Here is a 17,784-nt window from a genome sequence, read left to right on the forward strand (position 1 = left end):
AATTTTGTTTTCAAGATTTCTCCCAGAGTGGTACTCTGGAGTGGGAGGTACAATGAGCCAGAGAATATGAAAAAAGAACAGTTACCTCTCTTTAGAGGTCAGACTATATTAACTGGTTAAAATCAGTTTGATTTTATAGCCTCAGCCAGGATACAAGTATGCCAAAGCTTATAAATTCAACAATTGTACATTAATCCTTTCTAGCCTCTTGCTAAATAGTGCCACATGGGTTGTCACCTACTTCCCTATTCCTCAATCCTATTTTTCTCTTCCACATTCTTCTTTCTTATTATTTATTTTAGAAAATGTTCTCATTCTGATTAGTATCAATATCACACTGGTTCTTTGTTTCAAAAAATATAGGGTATCTTAAAAGTCTTAGTGCAGTTTTATGCTATTAAAGTTTAAAAATACACTGCCCTTAGAGACACTTTAAATTTGATTCTGAAGATGCTCTTGACCTTCTACTGGAGAACAGAAACTCTATCCCTCACTATGTTCTGACCACTGGTGCATGGAGGCCACATGCCAACAGTGACTGGGTTAACAGCTTTTCTCCTCTTCCCCTTCTGAGTAACAATAAAATTTGTTAATGTTATCTCCATGTGAAATGACATTTTTTCATCTAGACTCCCTGACTTAGAAGTTGCCCAGGATTGAATATTGACTGTGTGAGTTCAGAACTGAAACAGCTTGTGAAGGAGGGTCCCCTTGGCTATGAGTCTTATATAGGTTAAAAAAAAAGAAGAAAAAAAAGTAAAATGGTCCATATAGGATCTTTATTATAGGCCAGCATAGAGGAAGTTTCTTCCAACAAGAGTCCATCTTTCCAAGAGTTCTGATTTTTCTTTCTCCCCTCCTCCAACTCCCTCCACCAACAATGGCAATTTGCAGCAAAAGTACATGACCATACAATACATAAAAGAAAGTTTAAAGTCTAGAGCTGGGAACCTACTAGAGAGGTGGCAAGTCATGTACTCCTGCTACAGGTCTTGTCATCTGCCCTCCAACATCTTTCAATTTTATCAAGTGCAAAGGGGAAGAAGGAGTTTTAGGTACTATAGATCAAAACTCCTAAAAATCTCCCCTTTAAAAGCCAAAGACTGGCATAACCCATAGTGAGTTTCATGTTAGAATTTCTTGAATTATTGAAAAATCATTGGAGTAGAAGATTAGAGACTTAATAGAAAACAGATCACATTCTTAGGTAGGTGAGCCAGCAGCATGAACTTACAAAGGTAGGTAAGACTGGCCTAGAAGAACACTGTGGAAGAATGGAACCAGTATTTTAAACGTTTTAGGAGAACAAGATTTTGTGGAAAGAACATTGGATTTGGAGATAAAAGATCTGACTCAAGTTCCAAGTTCTGCCACTTACCAGCTTTTGACTTTGGGTAAACACTTCTGATCTTTAGGGCTCAGTTTCCTTATCAGCAAAAAATAAAGGAACTGATATAATCTCCATAGTGGGAACTGAAATGCCCTGCTAAACCTTGGAACATCTTTTGGGATCATAACTTGACTACAAAGGGTATGTGAACAAACTGATTGCAGGGATAGGGAAATGGGTAGTATTCTACCTTCTTCCTACCCATGACAAATGGTAGGTTTTGTCTTAAACATAATTGCTATATGTCCTTCAATATTCCCCTACTCCAAACTCTCACACTGATGATTTGCCATCATGGCATCACAGTTCGCCAGGGCACAAATTCCTCAAGGAAGTTATTACCTAATCCAAACCAGGTACAGGTAGCAACTACAAAGGCAAAATTCCCTATTATTTTATCTTTATTTCATCCTTTCAAAAATTCCTGGTTTTTTGGAAGTTTTATGTGTATCATTTATATGTAGTATATAACCTTTAAGGAAGTAAATATAGATATGTTGAGATAAGTTATATGATCAAAAATGTTTGGAGATTACAAGTTTTTTTTAATATATATATTTTGAACTTAAATACAAAAACAACAAAAAAAGGAATATTTCCATGTATAGAACACAACATCAAAAGAGGATTCAATATAAAATCATAAATTTCCATTTCAAACTTTTTAAAAACTATATGATAAACACCACACATCTATTTCAAAACTATCTTTTGATAGCTTTAATAGCTAAGCTTTTCTGTGCTTTCTTCTGTTTTTTTTGTACTCTATCTTGCACTTTCTAAATTCCCTCCTTATTAAAAAAAATCATCTAGAGAATGCTATCATTAAATATAAATATGTATTATATGTGTAAAACAATACTATATATACTTCTGTTTTTCAGTTCTTTCCTGGACATGTGTAGAATCCTACTTCATAGGACTTTTATAGTTGAATTAAGAACTCAAAATGACTTAGCCCTTCAAAGTTGCTCTTAGAGGAATATTACTCATTTTATTCTCCATTATTTCCTGCAAGTCTTTCCATATTTTTCTAAAATCAATCAACTCATTATTTCTTATGTCCAGTAGTTAATAGTTCATCATAATCATATGTCACAACTTGTTTAGCTATTCCCCAATTGATGGGCATACCCTTAATTTCTAGTATTTAGTCACCACAAAGAGAACTGCTATAATAATTTTAGAACTTAAGTTTACCCTAATCACCTGGGGAATACAACTAACCATAGTATTGCTGGAACAGAAACAGTTTTCTCTTTGGGCATAATTCCAGATTGAATTAGTGTTCAATTTTTGCACATCTCCTCCAACATTTGTCACTTTCCCTTCTATTGTTTTAGTCAATCTAAGGGATATAAGATATCTCAAAATTGTTTTAATTTACATTTCCCGGGTCAATAGTGATTTAGAGTATTTTTATATGAATATATATATATACATATATATATATGTAGTTTAGATTTTTTCATTGAAAACTACCTATTCATGTCCTTTGATCATTTACTTATTGGGGAATGACTCTTATTCTTATATTTGATAAATTCCTTTACATATTTGAGATATGAGACCTCTATCTGAGAAACTATAAAAAATTTCTCTCAAATTTCTGTTTTCTTTCTCATCTTGGCTTCATTCATTTTAATTGTTCAAAAAAATTTAATTTAATGTAATCAAAATTATCCATTACTCACAATGTTCTCTCTTGTTTATTCATATATTTAGTTCTTATCCATGTTTATTATGTAATATGTTTCATCTTCTAATTTTCTTTTGATTCTTCTTTAATATCTAGGTCATATATTCATTTTTACCTTATGTTAGTAAATGGTGTAAGATATTGATCTATGCCCTATTTCTGCTAGATTGCTTTCTAACTTTCCCAGCAATCTTTACCAAATAATGAATTCTTATCCTAAAAGTTTAAATCTATATATTTGTCAAACACAAAGTTACCATAGACACTTGATACTGTTTTGTATGTCTATTCTGTTCCATTGATCTACGTTCTATTTCTTAGATAGTACCAGATATTTTTGTTAATTACTCCCTTAAAATATAGTTTAAAATCTAGTGCTGTTAAACCTCCTTCCTTTATGGGGTTTTTTCCTTGATCTTTTGTTCTTCCAAATGAATCGTATTCTTATTTTTTCTAGTTTGGTTAAAGTAATTTTCTATAATTTCATTAGATGACATTGAATAGATTAAGTAAAACCATCATATGTATATGCGAAATTAATATTTCTCCAAATATATTAAAACTTTCTTTTAAAAGTATTTTATAATTATGATCATGAAATTCCTGTTTGTTTTGGCAAAGTATACTCCCAAGTATTTTATATTGTCTAAAATTAATTTAAATGGGATTTCTCTTACTTTTTTTTAGAATTTTGCTGATGAGATATAGAAATGCTAATGATTTATATGGACTTACTCTGCTACTTTGTTAAATTATTGTTTTCACCAACTTTTTAGCTAAATCTTTAGAATTTTCTAAGTATATCATCATCTTATCTTCAAAGAGATAGTTTTATTACTCATTGTCTATTCTGACAATTTTAATTTCTTTTTCTCATCTTATTGCTCTTGCTATCATTTCTTTTTTTTTTATTTTTATTTTTGTAAGGCAAAGGGGTTAAGTGGCTTGCCCAAGGCCACACAGCTATAGGTAATTATTAACTGTCTGAGACCCGATTTGAACCCAGGTACTCCTCACTCCAGGGCCGGTGCTTTATCCACTATGCTACCTAGCCGCCCCCTCTTGCTATCATTTCTAATGAAGTACTGAATAATATTGGTGACAATGGGCACCCTTGTTTTTCACCTGATCTAATTCAAAATCTTTTTTTATTGCATCCATTGATATAACCATATAATTTTTGTTACTTTTGTCATTGATTTAATAATTATATTAAAAGTTTTCATCATGTAAAATCATCCCTGCATTCCACAATGCATAATCTTTGTAATATATTGTTATAGTCTACTAGCTAGTATTTTAAGATTTTTACATCCATATTCATTATCTATAAATTTCTTTTTCTACTTTTGCTCTTCCTGGTTTAGAGATCTGGTACTAATATTTATTTCAGAAAAGGAGTTTGATAAGACCCCTTCTTTGCCTAGTATTTCAGTTAATTTATTTAATATTGAATTTAGTTGATATTTATTGTTTGGTAGAATTTATTTATAAATCCTGATAGATCTGATTCTGATGCTTTTTTCCCTTAGGAAACTCATTTATGACCTGTTCAACTTCTTTTTGTAAAATACATTTATGAGATATACGTCCTCTTCTGTTAATTGTGTTTATGTTTTTGTATGTATTCTTTCATTTCATTTAAATTTATTTATTAAATTTATTAATTTTATTTCAATTCTTTTAAATTTATTATCATATTACTGGGAAAATAACTCATCATGATTGGTTTGATTTTATCTTCATTATTTTCATTTGTAATATTAGTGATTTGGTTTTCTTCTCTTTTTTTAAAAATCTTATTAATAGCTCATCTATTTTACTATGGGTTTTTTTTTTACAAAACCAAGTCCTAGTTTTATTTTTTAATTCAGTGGTTTTCTAACACTCAGTTTTATTATCTTACTTTTAATTTTTGACATTTCCAATCTGGAGTTTAATTAAGAATGGTTAGTTTGTTCTCAGTTTTTTTAAAATTACATACCCAACTCATTGGCCTGTTCTTTCTCTATTTTATTGATATACATTTAGACATACAATTTTCTTCTAATTACTACTTTTGCTACATCTCACGGGGTTTTGATATGTTGTCTCATTATTGTCATTCTCTTTAGTGAAAATACTGTTTTCATGATTGTTTCTTTAACTCACTCATTCTTTAAAATTAGGTTGTTAATCTCCAATTAGTTTTTAATCTATGTTTCCAAGATCCCTTGTTAAAAATAATTTTGCTTTGTAATCTGAAGAAGATGAATTTAATATTTGTTTTCTGCATTTAACTTTTTTTATACTCTATATTCAATTTTTATAAAATTATCATGTATCACTGAGAAAAGGGTATATTCCTTTCTATTCCCATTCAATTACCTCTATGTAGCTATTGTAACTAGCTTATTTAAGAGTCTATTCACCTCTTTAAATTCTTTCTTATTTTATTTGGGATTAGATGATTTTTAGGGGGGAGGTAGTTTTGTTTTGTTTTGTTTTTTGCAAGGCAATGGGGTTAAGTGGCTTGCCCAAGGCCACACAGCTAGGTAATTACTAAGTGTCTAAGGCCGGATTTGAACTCAATTACTCCTGACTCCAGGGCCAGTATTCTATCCACTGAGCCACCTAGCTGCCCCCTGATTAGATGATTTTTTAAGATCCCTTCCAGCTCTGACATTCTGTGATTCTATGAACTGAGTTCTAATCCTCACTCTGGAACTAATTTGCACTGAGATCTTGGAGAAGTCATTTAACCTTTAACTTTCTAATCTAAAAAAAAGAAAATATGAGTAGATGATCTCTTAGGATCCTCCTACTCCTAACATTGTATGATCCTATAGGGAAAACTTAGCCTCGGACTGACTTATCCAATCTGAAATCCAGGCTTGGCAAAAAAGAAAGGGAAAATATATTTTACCATCCTTCTTTCTACTCAGACAGATATTCTATCCGAATTAACTTAACCCTGTTGCTTTTATCCACATACAGCTTGATTATCCCAGTCTCTGAATCTTTCCATCAGAACTCATCTTCACCTTAATTCAAATAAGAAGGCACATTAAATAGTGTCATCTGAGGAGTGTGGGAAGGCATCTGACCAAAAATATAACTGTCTTGGAAAAGGTCCTCAATTCTTAAGATCCCACTATTGGGAAATAATTCCTTTGACAGAAGAAATTGTTTCCCCTTAAAAATAGAAATACCATTAAGAAAAACTAAACCATTATCATTTATTTTTATCTTATATTATATTCTATAATCTCAGTCTAGAAGAAACTTCAGAAAACATCTAGTCCAACCTGTACCCAAATAGCAATTTACTTCTTCAACATTTCTGATGATCATCTAGTCTACAAGTGAGGACATTAAATAATGGGAAGCTCATAGTTTTCTAGTGTCCCATTACACTTCCAGATAACCAGGTTTGGGTTTTTTTGCCCTGATGTTAAGTCTAAATCCACCTCTTTGTACTTCTACCCATTTAAGAACAAGAAGTCAGCTCTCTCCTCTTTATGACCATTTGTTTTCAAATGCAGTTAATCCTCAGTAATTATAGATTTCATATTGCAAATTTGCCTTACTGATTAAAAGCTATTTGTAACCCTGGAATCAATATTCTTAGTACTTTCATAGTCATTCACAGATATGGAAGGTAATGGAAAAATATGAGTCACTGATCAGAAACATTCGCAGCTAAGACTGAACAAGGTAAAGCTCTGGCTTCTTATTTCAGCTCTCATATTAGAAACAAGTGTTCTTTTTATGGTATATTTAGTTCAATGTGGGTTTTTTGCTTTTTTTTGTTTTTATTGATTTCACTTTTTAAAATGATCTTCAAATACAGTGCTGTTGTACCCAAATGCAAGAAACCTGTGATAAGTCTTATGGAGAAAATACATGTTAGGGATCAGGAGTGAGTTACAGAGCTGTTGGCCACGAGTTCAATGTTAATTAATCATTATCAGAAGAGGAAATTAACCAATCAGAACATGAAGTCACTCATAAAAATGATAAAGCAAATGTTATGACCAGAGGCTCATAGGAACCTAACCCTGTAATTTCCAGGAGAACATTGACACAGAATTCATTAATTCAGTATTTGGGAGACAATAGAAGAAAAATAGCTCAAATGACAATTATCAACTATATTTGAAATCCAATGTCATATTTTCCCCTAAGCTTTTTCTTCTCTAGACTTAATGTCCTCAATTCCCTCAACTGACCCTTGAATGATATAATTTCCAGTCTTCTCATTTTCTTGGTCATAGCCCTCTAGAGTGCTCCAATTTCTCAATGGTCTTCCTAAAAGAAATGAAGAGGGTATTCTGACTGTAATCTAACCAGGGCAGAATGCAATGAGACTATTCTCTTTATCATTCAGACACAGTAATCCTATTAGCACAGCCAGAGCTGGTAATAACTTCTACAAGCTGCTATATCAGAGTCTACTCAAATCACCAGATTTTTTCCCCACTCAACTTATTGTCTAATCTCAAGTCCCCACATCCTTTATTTGTACATCTGATTTTTTTTTTTAATCAGTGCTGTCAGCTACAGAGAAATCATGCTGAAATTGTAACTTATGTGTGGGAGACATGGTTTTTGAGATCCTTCCAGGTAAATTTATTTATGGCTCTCTCAGGCTTACTGCTAATGAAAACAAGAGAAAAAAAAACTTTTTAAACATTAACAATCCCTGAGTCTGAAATAAGTATTAGTAAGAATCAATACTTGTTAGCTGTAAGATTGTAGGAACAAGTTTCCAAAGCATTATCAACTGAATTTGATAGACATCCAGGACTCATCCCAATAGTTTCATGGCATTCAGAAAGGTCCTAGCCCTTGTCCTACTCACATATTTTTATTTATGGCATTTAAGTTTGAGAAGGTCACTTAACCTTTTCCTATCTTGAATGTTTAGCTTAGAGAAGAAGAGACTGAAGACACAATAACTGTTTTCAAATATTTGAAAAATTGCCATGTGGAAGAAGCAGCAGTTTAGTCCAAGAAGACAGAAACAAGAATCATAAGTTTCAGAGAGACAAATATAATCATATCATTACAATAAATGTACAAAATGTAGAAAAAATACAAAACCCTTAGATGTCCAAAAGTGGAATGAGTTGCCTAGACAGTCAGTGGGTTCTACATCACTGGAGGTCTTTAAATGAAAGTAGGAGAATTACTTGTTGGAGATAATGAAGAAGGATTTCCTGTTAAAGTACTTCTAGGCTGCTTCTATGACCCTTTCCAACTTTTAAATGCCAGAATCAAAATTTCATTTATCACTGGGCTAATACTAATACCCAAGGCCTTTCTAACTTGGTAAATCCCAATCAAAGCATAGATTCTGTTGTCATAGTCTTCATGATCTAGAGTCATAAGCTTCACTATAAATGGATAAAATAAAATTAATTATAGTTATCTTAATACATTTTTCCTTTTTGTTTTTAGGTTTTTGCAAGGCAAATGGGATCAAGTGGCATGCCCAAGGCTACACAGTCAGGTAATGATTAAGAGTCTGAGGTTGGGGGAGGGGGCGGAGCCAAGATGGCAACAAGAAAGGATAGAGTCTTAGGCGCTCTCTGACAAAACTTCTAAACTAAGGACTCTAACTAAACTTTCAAGTGACAGAACCTACAAAGGGACCCAATGAGGCAGTTCTCCTACTCAAGGTAACCTGGAAAAGAACAGAAAGTCTCTGCTCCCCAGGGTCAAAGGGGCGGCCCACCAGAGCAAAAGAACTTCAGCCTCCCGGGAGCTGGGAACCCCAGCTCAAGCAGCGGGGGAGTCTCCTGATCTACATCCCGGGGAGCACCAGGCACAAAGTGGGGGAACAGCTGGGGACCTCTGCCAGAGCGAGCACGTGGAACCCAGCCCTTAGGGCACACAGCAAGCAATGTGGTTTTGCAGGCAGCCTAGATCCAGGAACAGAAGCATATGGTCATTCACAGACCAGGAAAGAGGACAGAGCCTCACACACTGAGATCCTTGTGGGAGTGTCCCAAAAACTCAGGAAGTACCCCCAAACCAGGACCAGGTTGGGAAAATGAGCAAGCAGAGAAATAAGAGGAACACCATTGAGAAATATTTTGCAAATGAGCCCAAGAAGGATCAAAATACTAAGTCTGAAGATGAGGAAGCACAAGCTCCTGCATCTAAAGACTCCAAGAAAAACAGAAATTGGGCTCAGGCTATGACAGAGCTCAAAAAAGACTTTGAAAATCAAATGAGGGAGTTAGAAGAAAAACTGGGAAAAGAAATGAGAGGGATGCAGGAAAAACATGAAAATGAAGTCAGCAACTTAGTCAAGGAAATCCAAAAAATGCTGAAGAAAATAGCATGCGAAAAACCAGCTTAGGTCAAATGGATAAAACAGTTCAAAAAGTTATTGAGGAGAAGAATGCTTTAAAAAGCAAAATTGGCCAGATGGAAAAAGAGATAAGAAAACTCTCTGAGGAGAACAAATCCTTCAGACAAAGAATAGAATTCAGCAGATTGATGAATTTACCAGAACAGGAATCAATACTTCAAAACCAAAAAAATGAAAAATTAGAAGAAAATGTGAAATATCTCATTGAAAAAACAACTGATATGGAAAACAGACTTAGAAAAGATAATTTAAAAATTATTGGAATACCTGAAAGTCATGATCAGGAAAAGAACCTTGACATCATTTTCAACGAATTACTACGGCAAAATTGCCCTGATATTCTAGAAGCAGAGGGCAAAATAGAAATGGAGAGAATCCACCGATTCCCCTCAAGAAAGCAATTCCAAAAACCAACCCCTAGGAATATTATAGCCAAGTTCCAGAACTCCCAAGTCAAAGAGAAAATATTACAAGCAGCCAGAAGGACACAGTTCAAATATCGTGGAGCTGCAGTCAGTATCACACAGGACTTAGCAGCAACTACATTGGAGCTCGTAGGGCTTGGAATATAATATACCAGAAGGCAAAAGAGCTTAGAATGCAGCCAAGAATGAACTACCCAGCAAGGCTGAATGTCCTCTTCCAGGGAAAAAGATGGACTTTCAATGAACCAGGGGAATTTCCAATGTTCCTTTTGGAATGGCCAGAGCTGAACAGAAGGTTTGATCTTCAGATACAGGACTCAGGTGAAGCATGGAGATTGGAGGAAAAGGGGAAAATATGAGGGATTTAATGATGATGAACTGCATGTATTCCTGCATATAAAAATGACACTGATAATACTCATATGAACCTTCTCAGTTAATAGAGCAGGTAGAGGGAGCTTTTATAGTTGAAGCACAGGAGAAAGCTAAATTCGAAGATAAAATATGGTGTAAAAATGGAGTCAATAGAAAAAAAGGGAAATGTAATGGGAGAAAGAAAAAGGAGAGGGGGAATAGGCCAAGATATTTCATATAATAAGATTTTTCTTTATTACAATGAGCTATTGCAATGATATGGAAGGGGGTAGACAAGGGGGAATGAGGGAACCTTTGCTCTCATCAGAGGTGGCTAGGAGAGGAAACAGCATATATACTCAATGGGGTATAGACATCTGGAGTAAGAAGGGGTGGGTCAGGGGGAAGGGGGGGATGTGAGTGATGGAGGAGAGGATGGACCATGGGAGGAGAGTGGTCAGATATAACACATTTTCTTTTTTACTTCTTGCAAGGGGCTGGGATTGGAAGGCCTGTCCAGGACCATAGGGCCAGGTGGATGCTGGGCCTAAGGGGTGGTAGGGGGGCTCAGGGCTTCTTGGCCCCAGGACCAGGGATCTGTCTGCTGCGCCACTCAGCAACCCTACAGCAGAGTCATTGTGAAAGAAGTGAGAAAATAAAGTACATGGTAGTGGAGAAATAAGAAAGGAGGGAGTTGTGTTCAGCAATGGCACTGTTGGAAAAATATGGAAGTAACTTTTGCGATGGACTTACCATAAAGAATGTGATCCACCCATGACAGAGTTGTTGGTGTTGGAACAAAGACTGAAGCATATTTTTTATTATTATTATTTGGGGGAGGGTGCAGGGCAAATGGGGCTGGGTGGCCTGCCTGGGGCCACATAACAGGGTGATCTTTGGGTATCTGAGGCCAGATTTGGACCCGGGTGCTCCTGGCTCAAGGGCCAATGCTCTGTCTGCCACCCAGCCACCCCTACTATTATTACTATTTTATTTTATTTTGGGTCTTTTTTCTTCTTCTTTTTGGTTTTTGCAGGGCAGTGGGGATCGGGTGGCTTGCATGTCACATGGTTGGGTGATTGTTGGGTCTACAGGGCTGGATGTGGGCTCAGGTGCACGTGGCTCCAGGGCTGATGCTTCGTCTATTGTGCCACCTGGCCATACCTACAATTATTACTATTTTTTTTATTTTAATTTTTTTTCTCTCCCCTTTATCACTCAAGCAAGTCTATATTCATGGGTGGAGAGGGTATTTTGTTTACTCTTAAACAAGAATATTTTATTAATGTAAAAAATACATTTGTGCAAAATGAGAATAAAAAAAAGAAAAGAAAAAAAAAAGAGTCTGAGGTCAGATTTGAACTCAGGTAACTCCTTGACTCCAGGGCCAGTGTTCTATCCACTGAGCCACCTAGCCATGCCAGTACATTTTTATTGATAGGATTTTTCCAATCATAATTTTCCCCATTATCCATGCCATAAAACAAACAATACTCTTAAAGACAAAAAAAATCGTACGAACAGAAAAGGCAACATAACCAACTAATAGATTGAAAAAGTTCAAAAATATGTACAATGTGCAAGTCTTATGACTCTCCCACCTACATAAAGTGGTTGGTTGGAAGCATCTCTTCATATCTCTTATTTTGAGCCACATTTATTCTTTATAATTTAACATCATTCACTTTTTATTTATGTGCCTTTGTGTATGGCTGTTCTTTCCATTTAAATTGTATTTGCTATTATTTATGTTATTTTCTTGACTCTGCTTATCTCATTCATTATCAGTTCATGTAGATTTTTCCATACTATTCTGTATTCAACACACTCATTATTTCTTACAGCAGAGTAATACTCTACTACATTCATATACCACAATTTGTTGAATCATTTTCCAGTTGATGGGCATTGACTTTGTTTCCAATTTTATGGTCTCACAGAAAATGCTGCTACAAATATTTTGCTGTTTATGATGACTTTACTCTTATCAATGGTCTCCTTGGGGTATAAGCTCAATAATATAATCTTTGATCTAAGGGTAAATGCATATTAGTTATTTTATTTGCAAAATTCTATATTGCTTTCCAAAATGGCAGTACTTTTCATAATTCAATGAGCAATATGCCATTATACCAAATTTCCAATATTTCTAACATTGATTATTGCCACTTTTATCATGTTTAGCAATTTGCAGGTAGTAACGTGAAATATTAGATTTTTTATTTGAACTTCTCTTATGATTTGGATAATTCTTTCACAATTCTAATTTTTTAAAAAAAGTATTTTCAATTCATTAGTTGATTTTCTTTTTAATTTGTTGATGTATCTTTATAGTGATATGATTTTCGCCCCCCCCCCCACAGGACTGCTTTAGTTGCATTCCAGGAATTTTGGTATGCTTCACTTTTATCATTTTCTGTCACATATTTGTTTCTATGATTTATTCTTTGATCCACTCATTATTTAGGATTTCTTTAGATCTGTTTCTTTCATTTGTGTTATCTGGACTGATTACTATTTTTACTGTATTATATCTAAAATATTTATTTAATTTTTCATTTTACATATGTTTGTTATTTCTCGGTACCCTAATCAATATTTGTAAAATTCCACATGGTACTTATATATTCACATTTAGAAGATGTCAAATATTATAGCACTGATTTCCATAATTTTTTATTCTATATAGTTCCTTTTATCTCTGTTATACTCATAAAAAACTGATAGACATTGAAATCTCCTACCACTATCATATTATGTGTCTTCTTGTATTTTAGTTCATTTTTCTAGGAAGAATTTAGTTCCTGAGGTATATAAAATATATTAGTTTAATATTGATATTGGTTTGTTATCTATGATTTCCTTCAGCAAAATGTAGTACCTTTTTAATCTCTTTTTATTTTGTGGATGTTAGTTTTTTCCTTTGTTTGATAATATGATTTCAACTCTTGCTTTTCTAGATTCCCCCTAATGCATAACACTGTTTTTCCCCAGACATTCTTTCTGTGTATATCTTTGTGTGTTTTTTGGTGTGCTTTTTGTAAGCAAGGGATTGTGGGATTTTGTTTTCTTATCCAATTAGCTACTCATTTTTCTTATTGTCTTGTTTAACGCATTCACCTTTAAAACTATAAGAATAAGGTTTATCTTTTTCTCTATTCATCTCTAATGTTGAGGGTTTGAGTTTTTAAGAATTTGGATATTTTGTCTCCAGTTATTTTAGTTAAATCTAGTTTAAGGCAGCTCTATTCACAATGTCTCTTTTGCACCTACCCTCAAACTCCTCCCTCCCTCCAGTTGTCACCCCTTCCTTTTGCTCAACTTATTTTCCCCTTTCTTTTATATAGTCATTTTTGTCTTTTGTCTTTTTTTCAGATAAGTTTTGTTAAGTAAAATTCCTTTTTCTCTTTTTCTTCAACTCATTTGATTCATTAGCTAAAGAAATGGTAATGTTTGTCCTTCATTTTTCAAAGACCCCAAAATCAGGTTGATGATGCCATCCATGACAAGCATGTGAATTGAATTTGAGTGAGGGGTGCTGTGCTAAGTCACCAGCCTCACTTTCTCCTCCAGAACCATCTGGGTTCAGTGGCCAGATTTGGATCAGGACGACTGGAGATGGCCCTGGATGTGAGGCAATCAGGGTTAAGTGACTTGTACAAGGTCACAGCAATTAAGTATCAAGTGTCTGAAGTTGTATTTGAACTGGCTCTAAGATCAGCGCTCTATCCACTGTGCTATCTAGCTGGCCTAGCTAAAGAAATATGCTTATATAGAATAGCAAAGTGGGCTAGTGCAGATTCAGCCTTAGAGGCAAGAAATAGTTTGAAGTCCCTCCTCTCCCAGTCATTTAATAAACAAATATTAAACACTTAATATGTGCCAACTAAGCAATGGAATTCAAATAGAGGAAAAAGAAGCTGGCTATGTGATCATAAGCTAGTTACTTTACCTCTCAGAGCTATAACAATTTGAGATTTGGGCAATGAATGGAGCACTGGCCTTGATCTGATCTCAAACACTTGACTCTAAATGTGTGACCCTGGGCCATCTCCAGTCATCCTGACCCATATCTGGTCACTGGACCCAGATGACTTTGGAGGAGAAAGTGAGGCTGGTGACTTAGCACAGCACTCATCACTCAAATTCAATTCATTTGCTTGTCATGGCATCAACCCTCTGATGTCGTGGTCTTCTTTGAGAACAAAGGACAAACATCACTTGACTTCTCAGTGACTTTGGATAATTCTGAGACTGAATGCTGATCTGTATTGGTGGAGGGTATTTTTTGCCCAGGAGTTCCCTGGAACTATCAAATCACCTCAGCCTCCCTCAACAAAAGAAAGAACTATGCCCATAAACAAACTCCCTGAGAAAAAGGACTTAGAATATTCTGAATTCTCAATAAATTGTTGAACTTCATAAGAACTTAATGTATACAGTGTGTGGACACAAATGCATAGTCCACTAGCACCTTAGTAGCGGCTAAGCAGAAAATCAACATATTGGACCCTTCACACTGATCTCTGCCCCCTTGGAACTTACCATTTAGTCAAGAATGGGAAGAATATACAAATACACATAGAACCAGCTTCAATAGTTTGTTCAATGCTCTCTCCTCTATGCAGGTATTCCTGTTGAGAGCCCATGAAGTGCTAGGGTCTTCTCTTGACAGTTGTGGATAACCAGAGAGTAACAGGTGTAAGTGACCCTCCTCTCTTTTTTTTGTAGTACAACTCTTTGATGATTCAAAAAAAAATAGGGGCAACTAGGTGGCACAGTGGACAAAGTATAGCCCTGGGGTCAAGAGGATCTGAGTGCAAAGTTTACCTCAGACACTCTGTTTCCCTAAGCAAGTCACTTAACCCTGATTACCACACATTAAAAAAAACATACAAAAGATAATTTAAAAAAGGAAAGATAGAAAATTCTAGAACAAAGATTGAAGTCTACACAAGGATCTTCATTTCTGATTTAGGGAATTAAAATTGAAAGAAACAGTTCAAGGAAGAGGGGCCACTTAAACTAAATCTTAGAGGATGGTTGAGAATTTCATAGGTGATGATGAAGGGTAGGGGGAAGGCTGCAGGGGAGGAAGGAGAGGGACTCCAAGGCATTGAGGCAAGATAGAGAAAGGTTGGTACAAGAGAGGCTCTGATAGAGTACAAGGTAAGGAATACTGTGAAATTATATATGGAAATATTTATGTGGGTCTGCTAGTTTGGGGAAGACTTCAAATGCAAGTCAAATGATTTGTGCTTATTTGAGAAACAACAAGGAGCCATAGAAGAATAGACATTTTGTACAGAGACACATCAGTTATAAGAATATTGTGTCTGGAATCAGAATACTTGAGTAAAATTCTAGACAAATGATTTATCCTCAATTTCCTCCTCAACAAAAGAAAAAACTAAAGGCCTCTTCCAGCTTTAAATCCAATAATTTGTTGATGTTCTTTGTCAAAATTTATATTTGATCTATGAAATACAATGCTTCCTTTAGAGCTGGAATTGGAAGGTGTAGAGTAACCTTCACAATTTCCAGATAGAGAGACTAAAGCTTAAATGGACTTAGTGATTTACCCAATAAGATCTTTATATATATATATTTAGCTTTTTTTCCCCAAGGCAAATGGGGTTAAGTGGCTTGCCCAAAGCCACACAGCTAGGTCATTATTAAGTGTCTGAGACCGGAGTTGAACCCAGGTACTCCTGACTCAAGGGCTGGTGCTTTATCCACCATGCCACCTAGCCACCCCCCCAATGAGATCTTCATTAAAAAATCCCAAGACATTTAACATGTAGACATTAATATAATAATTGGGTTCTCCAGAGCCAAGGAAGAACTCATTCTTTCTCAGGAAGAATGGATAAATGTAATGACTCTTGGGTGCTTGGGGTTAAGGTGACACAACTCTCAAAGGCTTTGCCAGCAGAGGGCAAGTTCTGGCAGATCCTCCCAAATTGGAAAGACTTCAAGTACCACTAGTTCAGAGACAGAGTCTATATCTGTCCTCAAAAATGTCAGGTTAGCAGGCTTAGAGGGGAAGGTCCATCACCTTAAGGATGCATTAGTGGAATCCCACATCCTTTGCTTTATACAACTTCTGAAGGCTGCTTATTAAATATTGTACAAAAATTAGCCAATGAAATAACATTGTAAAGTGCTTCCTCCCATCCCTGGGCAGAGGAAGTTTGGGAAAGCAGGGAAAGGGGAGGAGGGGGATGGGAAGTTCCTAGAGGATGGAGACTTTATTCCTTTCTTTTCCCAACCTGTAGCAGGGTGGGGGCAGTCTCACAGTGGGAGCTTAGGAAATGCTTGTTGCAGATTCACTTTTGTATTAGTTTCCCTGGAGCCTAGTCTTGCTGTACTTTATACTCAATAAATTGATTTTAGGTCACCATAAATAGGCTGCCTAGGGAGCTAGTGAGCTCGGAAGTGGAGGAGCAGTGTGTTTTAGATGGGGGTCCAGGTTCAAGGATAGGACTGATTGGAAGATTTTAATAAGAAGTGTTAGGGTCGGGGCAGCTGGCACAGTGGATAGGGCACCAGCCCTGGAGTCAGAAGTACCTGAGTTCAAATCCGGCCTCAGACACTTAATAATAATTATCTAGCTGTGTGGCCTTGGGCAAGCCACTTGATCCCAATGTCTTGCAAAAACCTAAAAAAAAAATGGAGAAAGTAAAGAAGTATTAGGGTAGCTTGGTGGCAAGGTCAGGGCAGACTGGAATTCAAGTCTTGCCTTAGAAGCTTAATAGCAAATATCATTTAGGGGCAGCTAGGTGGTGCAGTGGATAGAGCACCTGCCCTGGACTTGGCTCTGTGGCCTTGGGCAAGCGACTTAACCCTATTTGCCTTGTAAAAACGAAAGAAAGAAAGAAAGAAAGAAAGAAAGGAAAGGGAAGGAAGGAAGGAAGGAAGGAAGGAAGGAAGGGAAGGAAGGGAAGGAAGGAAGGAAGGAAGGAAGGAAGGAAGGAAGGAAGGAAAGGAGGGAAGGAGGGAAGGAAAGAAGGAAAGAAAGTAACTTAATAGCGGGTCAATCGTGGGCAAATCGCTGTTTCTTTATCTGTAAAATGGGAATAATAATAGCAACTGCCTAATAGGGCAGGAAGGGAGGTGAAGAGCCTGGCAGCCCACGTGGCGCTACAGAAATGCTGTATTATGTTTATTAATTGTTAAACGTTAGACGATGAGAAACAAACAGGCAAGGGGGCGAGAAACGGAGGCTATCAACGAGCCAAGTCCAGGAGCGAGCGGGCAGGAGCGGGGCAGGAGCGGGGCAGGAGCGGGGCAGGAACGGGGCAGGAGCGGGGCAGGACCGGGCAGAGCCCAGCAGAGCCGGGCAAGGGGCGGAGCCCAGGCAGCTCACTTCATTGAGTGCCCTCCCCCACTCACTGTCTGTAAAGACGTGATTTTCTACCCGGCCAATTCCCATTGGCTATTTAAATAAACGGAGAAGCCGTGGACCAATGAGGCGCGGCCACGGCTTGGCGAGCGTGTTCCCTCCCTCCCTCTCGCGCCGCTATTTGCTCTCTCGCCTGTCTCCCCGCCCCTC

General features: G+C 36.3%; 1 pseudogene; it reads left to right on the forward strand.

Annotated features, from left to right (window-relative positions):
* The window catches only part of LOC141487831 (uncharacterized), a 179,341-nt pseudogene extending 161,735 nt beyond the window's left edge, over positions 1-17,606 (forward strand).
* Positions 17,607-17,784: the final 178 nt, after the last annotated feature.

The sequence above is a fragment of the Macrotis lagotis genome, chromosome 1 (genome assembly GCF_037893015.1).
Source record: "Macrotis lagotis isolate mMagLag1 chromosome 1, bilby.v1.9.chrom.fasta, whole genome shotgun sequence".
NCBI lineage: Eukaryota > Metazoa > Chordata > Mammalia > Peramelemorphia > Peramelidae > Macrotis > Macrotis lagotis.